The sequence below is a fragment of the Mytilus trossulus genome, chromosome 1 (genome assembly GCF_036588685.1).
Source record: "Mytilus trossulus isolate FHL-02 chromosome 1, PNRI_Mtr1.1.1.hap1, whole genome shotgun sequence".
NCBI lineage: Eukaryota > Metazoa > Mollusca > Bivalvia > Mytilida > Mytilidae > Mytilus > Mytilus trossulus.
The window spans coordinates 65,496,517-65,504,188 of NC_086373.1; positions in this window are offsets into that span (position 1 = coordinate 65,496,517).

A 7,672-nucleotide genomic window follows, 5' to 3' on the forward strand; every position below is an offset into this window, starting at 1 on the left:
CCAAAATTTCATCATAAAAATCTGTAGCCCCTTTATGATTCTTAACTTTAGATGAACCTTCATTTAACATTTTTCCCTGATATCCAATCGGAGCACCAAACTGTAAAAACTCGCAAATGATTTCATCGTCATAGTCTATCAAATTTTCCCTAAAAAAATCTACATTAATTCCAGATTTAACTAGAATTCTACAACCCAAATAATTTGGGTAACCTGATTGAACAATTTGATTATGTATTTCAATGGTATTTTTAAACTCAGTATCGTTCAGTTTATCCTGAGCAACTAAACCAACCTTATTAATCTTAATATTCAATGTGTCTACATTTACATCACACAATAAATCTTTCTTGTATGTTTTACAAAAATGTGTACACTTATTAATAAATGCATTTCCATTGTCAAGATTATCAACCTTATCATTATCAAGTTTGTCGTCACTTTCCAACGATTTCATATAACTTGGTAAAAAAACTTCTGCTAGTGGGTTTAACATTGTACATTTACCAAACACATTTTTTACTGCCAGTCGTTTAGTTTGATGCGGACAAATTTCTGACGATTCCGGATGATAAGCCTTTCTGTTATCTTCTCTCCAGCAAGTCGCACAAATATGTTGAAGGTACTTATCGACACCTCGAATTTTGCCATAATGTGAATCCTTATGCACACATTTTTTCCTTTGAAAATGCGAACAATAAAGCACAGTCTCTTCTTTCTTTACTGGTTTTTTGTTTTCCCCATACTGAATAGATTTTTTAGACTTGACATCTGATTTTACATATTTAATCAAAATGGGATTTCAATCTCACTGAAATCTTTGGACCAATCAGCCAAACCATTTTCAATCTGCCTTATTATATGAGCATACATTTTTTTCAGACCCTTCCACTCATACAATTCTGTATAATACGCAATTTTTTTCAACAGCTTTGTTCTACCAATTCTTTCGACATCGCCTATCTTTGAAGAGGACGGACAACATTTCCAATTCTCCAGCCACAAATAAGTTAAACTCAAGATCATCAAAATTGATTTTAGACCCCGCATATTCAAACTGCAATTTTGATTGCGGCCATAATTGCTTTTTTACTACTTCATCTGACGGATGATCAAATATACCAGACTTTTTCTTGCTTTTATTTTTGTGTCTTTTGGATTTTTTTATAGAATCACTTAATTCATCGGACTCACAGCTAGAAGTGGTATCCCCACTTTCATCAGACGAATCATCTGAATCAATTTCTAAAATTTTCTTAACAGCCGATTCTGCCTTTTTCTTAATTAAAGGACATTTTCTTAAAGAATTAATGTTAAGAGAATCATCTACTTTAGCAGTACCTTTTTGTTTCTCCGTTTTCTTCTTTAACTCTTTTTTCTCCTTCTCTATTTCCTTCCTGATTTTTCTTTCTTCTCCTTCGACTTTTGTTCCTTCTTTTTCCGCTTTACTTTCGCCAACTCCTTCTTTAACCTCTGCAACTCCTCATCTTCCTCGCTGCTTTCACCACTGTCATTGCTGTCGACCTCCGACTCAATTTCCTCCACTTTCTGTAGTCTTCTTGACTTCACTGGAGTCATCTCCTTCTCCAAACTGAACACATCCTCCGTAACATTAGGGCTAGACATTCCCACACAATGCAATTGTTTATAGTTAACGTTCTTACTTTCCCTTAATTCCCGAGACATACTTTAACGGCGGAAAAGTTCATTACTATCAACTTCAAAAGTAACTTTAACTCAAAAAGGCAATCAAAAAATTCCAAGTAGCTTTTACGTAATATCTAATTTCAACGTAATATCAAATTCAAAAATGTAAAGAAAACACTTTGCAATAGTATAAATAAACAATTAACAACAAAGGAAAAGTTTATATCCAATAAAAAGAGCGAAATAATATAGTGAGTAAATTTAATGCAAGAGTTTATACTAATGAAAATCTAGTTTGAACCAGTGTGATTACTGAGGTGTAAAATATAAATTTCACTGTTTTGCTAATTAAATAATTTAAATCTGAAATTAAACCAATCGAAAATCGTGCAGTGTTTTGTGCAAAACACGGTTTTATATTAGCTACCACATATTAAACCATAAAAGTATGCTCGCACAACTTGATCAATTCCTTCCAATTTGCACTTCCTGTTTTTCTGTTGCTATTTTAGATGTATAAATACACAGTCATCTACGGTATTGGTGTGGATGATTAGTGAAGAGGCGTCTGATGTTCTTGCTTGAGCTGCTTCGGCATATGCGACGTATTCGGTCATGACCCATGTACTACCATACCCCTCAGTTGCCAGTACCAAACCATCATGTTTTTGCCCTAGGACATAACATATTAACATAGTATAAAAGTCTCAGCTACGCCAGAATACATTTATTGACTTTCTGATTTACCAAAAACAATGTAATGTGTTAAGTTATGAAAAGAACGAAAAGAAATGTGATGTTAAACACCTTATATTGACAACTTCTGTATTTGGAATCCACCCACTACTGCTTCTCTTAATTCATCGTTATGGTCAATAAGGCTTCAATACTGATAAAACATGGTGTTTCGCATGCGTGATGGACATTGACATGAAGATAATAATAGTTTTTAATAACAATTGAAGTGTTTGAATTTACAGATTGTGATTAGAAATAAGTTGTATGTTCATGTTTTGGTTTGAGTGTGGTTATTTGAAAAAGGAGAGGACAGCTTTAGTATGCCGTTTGTATATGTCTTTATGGTCTTGTCTTGTTCTGTTGTCGGTTTTCTCAAGATATGCGTTGGAATGGTACAAGGCAGTTAATCACTTTATAAAATAAAATAAATCGAGTTTTTATTCGTCTCTCGGCTAGTTGTGGCCATTTTAACTTGTATACTATGTTTACGTATACGACACTGTTCTCGTTTTACATAGCGAGCTGCTCGTCTTTGCACCTTTTCAAGTTTTAATTTGCCATATGTTAAGGGACTTTCTGTCATTTAGTTCGATATTTTTTATCATTTTACTTTCTACTACCATATTCATAATTGAGGGGATACCCACCATTTTTATTAAATTAGATTTGGCTAGTGTTATTTTCATAACATTCTGACATAACACTTACTTTGTTGACAAAAGATTAAAAAGTTCCAGAAAGTTTAACCACACAATTCACAGGAATATTTTTTTGTATATATAGCAGTTTGACAATTTCTGATTTTGATCATTGAGAAGCTAGATTTCTCTTTATAAGTAGTTTGTAATAAAACGTTCAGCTGATGTGTCATTAAAAAAATACAAGCCTGTACACGCTGTTTCTAGTACATGTACCTATGTACAAACAGTTCAATAGTTATCAAAGGTACCAGGATTATGATTTAATACGTCAGACGCGCGTTTCGTCTACACAAGACTCATCAGTGACGCTCAGATCAAAATAGTTGTAAAGCCAAACAAGTACAAAGTTGAAGAGCATTGAGGACCCAAAATTCCAAAAAGGTTGGCCAAATACGGATAAGGTAATCTATTCCTGGGATAAGAAAGTCCTTAGTTTTTCGATCTATTCAAAGTTTTGTAACAGGAAATTTATAAAAATGACCACATAATTGATATTCATGTCAACACCGAAGTGCTGACTACTGGCCGACCTCGGGAACAATTGTCACTATAGCAGACGACACTATAAGTCTTGCCGTACGACATCGAAGGATTCAAAGGTTGCTACATGTACATGTATCTCATAGACGTTTTCACCTATTCCTTAATTTTAATTGTGTAAATAATTTAAGTATTAACCCTTTGACTTAACTATTTGTTGGAGTGTTTGGGAAAAAATATATCCATAAAATGTATATTGAATTTCCACAATATTGTAATTATAAAAGTTCATGACTCTAAACGGAAATGAAATGACAAACGGTTGTGTTCTATAGAGATTTTCATAACTAGAACAGTTGGAAATAAGACAAGTATTACCTTTTCATCTAAAATGTAATGATGTCGGGAGTATTAAAAAGAACAAAATGAGAACAAGCAAATATAGCAAACTTTAGTAGTACATAATGGGTAATTAATGAAATAAGAGTCACACTCATATACACGTTTTTTTCTTTTTTCTTTTCCTGTTTCTATGAATGACACTTCCTCTCATATCTCATTATAAATTATTTGGACCGGAAATATAATCGGTATATACAACTGCAGCATGGCTGAGATTCTTTCATAAATACTTTAAAATAAAGGATGCACCTGAAGAACAAATCCATACGTATACAATTTAGTAGGTATAGAGAAGTAGATGCTTTACTACAGAAACCTTATTAAAATTGATTAATAGTAGCGAAATCAAGATGTCTTCCGCACAATTAAGATAAAGACAAGTCCAAGTATGAATAAATCAAAGTACTGAAGTACTGAACATCGGATGACTGCAAGTTCTTGTGGATGGCAACAAGCACTTGTCGCAGAAAAAAAAATCACATCTTTATACCTGAAAGTGTGGTTAATGTACACATAGGGTTTTTTTCTGAGAGAAGTTCTTGTGTGGAAGATAAATAAATGAAAGGGAATTCAACATCACCGTAAAAACTATTATATAAATATATTTTAGTGATATAAATCAATATACATTTTGTACTCTTGTTTATATTATATTATATTAATATAAGTTACATATCATTCTATTCTACTAATTATTAATAGTGCAAGTGCATTGTGGACACTTTTCTTTTATAATTCGATTTTCTTATAGATTGGATTTGAGTAGGCATTCATTTTCCCACAAAACGAGAGAGCAAGGACCAATAACTCTGCATGTATCTGTATGTAATCTTCACCTTCTTTAAATGAGTTTTATACTGCACTTATTTTATTTGAGCAGTCAAATGGCGTTGACTGTATATTTCTATGTCGTATACATACATCTCTAGATAGAAGTTGCTGAAACTAGTATATTTAATTATCCGTATGACCTCTTCAGCTTGTTCTTGTTTTCAATGTATACAATGTTGCGTGGAACGAATCGACCTTGACTATTTTACAATGTTTGGAAAAAACATATTTCACTTCTTAATGTTTTTTGTTTGCAACCTATAAATCATTAGGTTTTATGCTTATTCTTGATATTTTAGTCCATTCTCACACGATGATAACACTTTTATGTACATGGTAATATAAGGATATTTGTGTATATAGTTATCCCATCTTTAATATCTGTTGCATACATGTTGCATATTTGTCTAATATTTGGGTCTTACTTGAATACAAACCTCAGTATATTTTTTTTAAAATTACATTTGAAGCGATTATTTTTTATTGATGATTATTTATTAATGTGAAGGACAATAGTAAACAATAGTTAATAACGGTGAAATAACATAACGAACTTAACAAAGACAAAACAAGAAGGTCACATATCTGGCTTTGGTAAGGTCATATTAAATGTTTTAGGTGAAGAGCCATTGTTCGTCCTCAGTTTGTTTTAATTTACAATGATCATGACAAGTTGTGAACAATTAATGAGAGTAAGAGCAAACAGTATGATCTGCGTGCACACTTAGATTCCTTAGAATAACATAAATTAGGTACATGTACGTTCATAATTTTGGATAACACAAATAAATAAAACGTTTGAAATCAACAAAGAACACAAAAGAATAGCTGAACCACCATGATTGACACTGCCTGGTGGAGTCGAAAAAATAGTTTTGGCACAATAACATAATTTTATTTTAACTAGATTTAAAAAGATCTCAGCAAACAAAGTACATATTTGAGAGTTGAACTTCACTTACATAAACATCAAACATGTTTATGTTCAAAATGTCTTCAAATAAGATTGAATGTACTAGTATAATCAAAACAACGAAAGAATCTACAACCAACCCGATAGAAGTTGTCTCTAGTTTGTTTCAATCAGAATTCTTCTTTGTCAAAATTATCTCCCCATTACGCCAGTTCCTTTTCACAATCGTAGAAATTGAATCCATTGTAGAGGATGACGCGCTGCCAAATATGTTCTTGGAAACCGACAAATTTATCCAAAAGGCACCATTAGGATCATTATATGTCAGTTGTATTTTAAAAGACAAATGTATCAACTAGCTAATGAGCATCAGTTAATGATCGTGTCTACATTGATTCAACTTAAAACTATTGTCTGATAAGTTGACAGGTGGAATTTTCGAAAAATTCATAAACATTGAAAAAGATTCTAATGAAATATTGCGTGGAAGGGCAGACTAGATTTTTTTAGTGGTTGAAGATTTTAAACCCTAGTTATAACACACAACAAAATATAATTTTTCGAAGATATGCATTTTAATCATCCAAGATGAAAGACTGTCGTCAGGTACTTTCAGCTAAAAATAAGCTATATTCGATCACTCCTACTCCCTTTTTGTGATTCATTGGATAGGTATTTCACTTGACCCATATATTTCATCTTTAGTACTATGGTTGTTTACGTTATAAAGTCAACCTGTAGCTTTGACATATAACTAGAGGCTCTAAAGAGGCTGTATCACTCACCTTGGTCTATGTGAATATTAAACAAAGGACGCAAACGGATTCATGACAAAATTGTGTTTTGGTGATGATGATGTGTTTGTACATCTTACTTTACTGAACATTCTTGCTGCTTACAATTATCTCTATCTATGATTAACTTGGCCCAGTAATTTCAGAGGAGAAGATTTTTGTAAAAAATTACTAAGATTTTGGTTAAAAAATGACTATGAAGGGCAAAAACTCCTGAATGGTCAACTAACAATTTCAGTCGTGTTGACTTGTTTGTAAATCTTACTTTGCTGAACATTATTGCTGTTTACAGTTTATCTCTATCTATAATAATATTCAAGATAATAACCAAAAACAGCAAAATTTTCTTAAAATTACCAATTCAGGGGCAGTAACCCAACAAAGGATTGTCTGATTCATCTGAAAATTTCAGGGCAGATAGATCTTCACCTGATTAACAATTTTACTTCATGTCAGATTTGCTATAAATGCTTTGGTTTTGAGTTATAAGCCAAAAACTGAATTTTACTCCTATTTTCTGTTTTTAGCCGTGGCGGCCATCTTGGTTGGCTGGGCGAGTCACGCCACTCGTTTTTAAGCTAGATACCCCAATGATGTCTGTGGCCAAGTTTGGTTGAATTTGGCCTCGTAGTTTCAGAGGAGAAGATTTTTGTAAAAGATAACTAAGATTTACGAAAAATGGTTAAAAATTGACTATAAAGGGCAAACTCCTAAAGGGGTCAACTGACCATTTTAGTCATGTTGACTTATTTGTTTATCTTACTTTGCTGAACATTATTGCTGTTTACAGTTTATCTCTATCTATATTGATATTAAAGATAATAACCAAAAACAGCAAAATTTCCTTAAAATTACCAATTCAGGGGCAGCAACCCAACAACGGATGGTCCGATTCATCTGAAAATTTCAGGGCAGATATATCTTGACCCGACAAACATTTAACTTTTATGTAAAATTTGCTTTAAATTCTTAGGTTTTTGAGTTATAAGCCAAAAACTGAATTTTACTCCTATGTTCTATTTTTAGCCGTGGCGGCCATCTTGGTTGGTTGACCGGGTCATCGGACACATTTTTGAGCTAGATACCCCAATGATGTCTGTGGCCAAGTTTGGTTAAATTTGACCCGGTAGTTTTAGAGGAGAAGATGTTTGTAAAAGTTAACGACG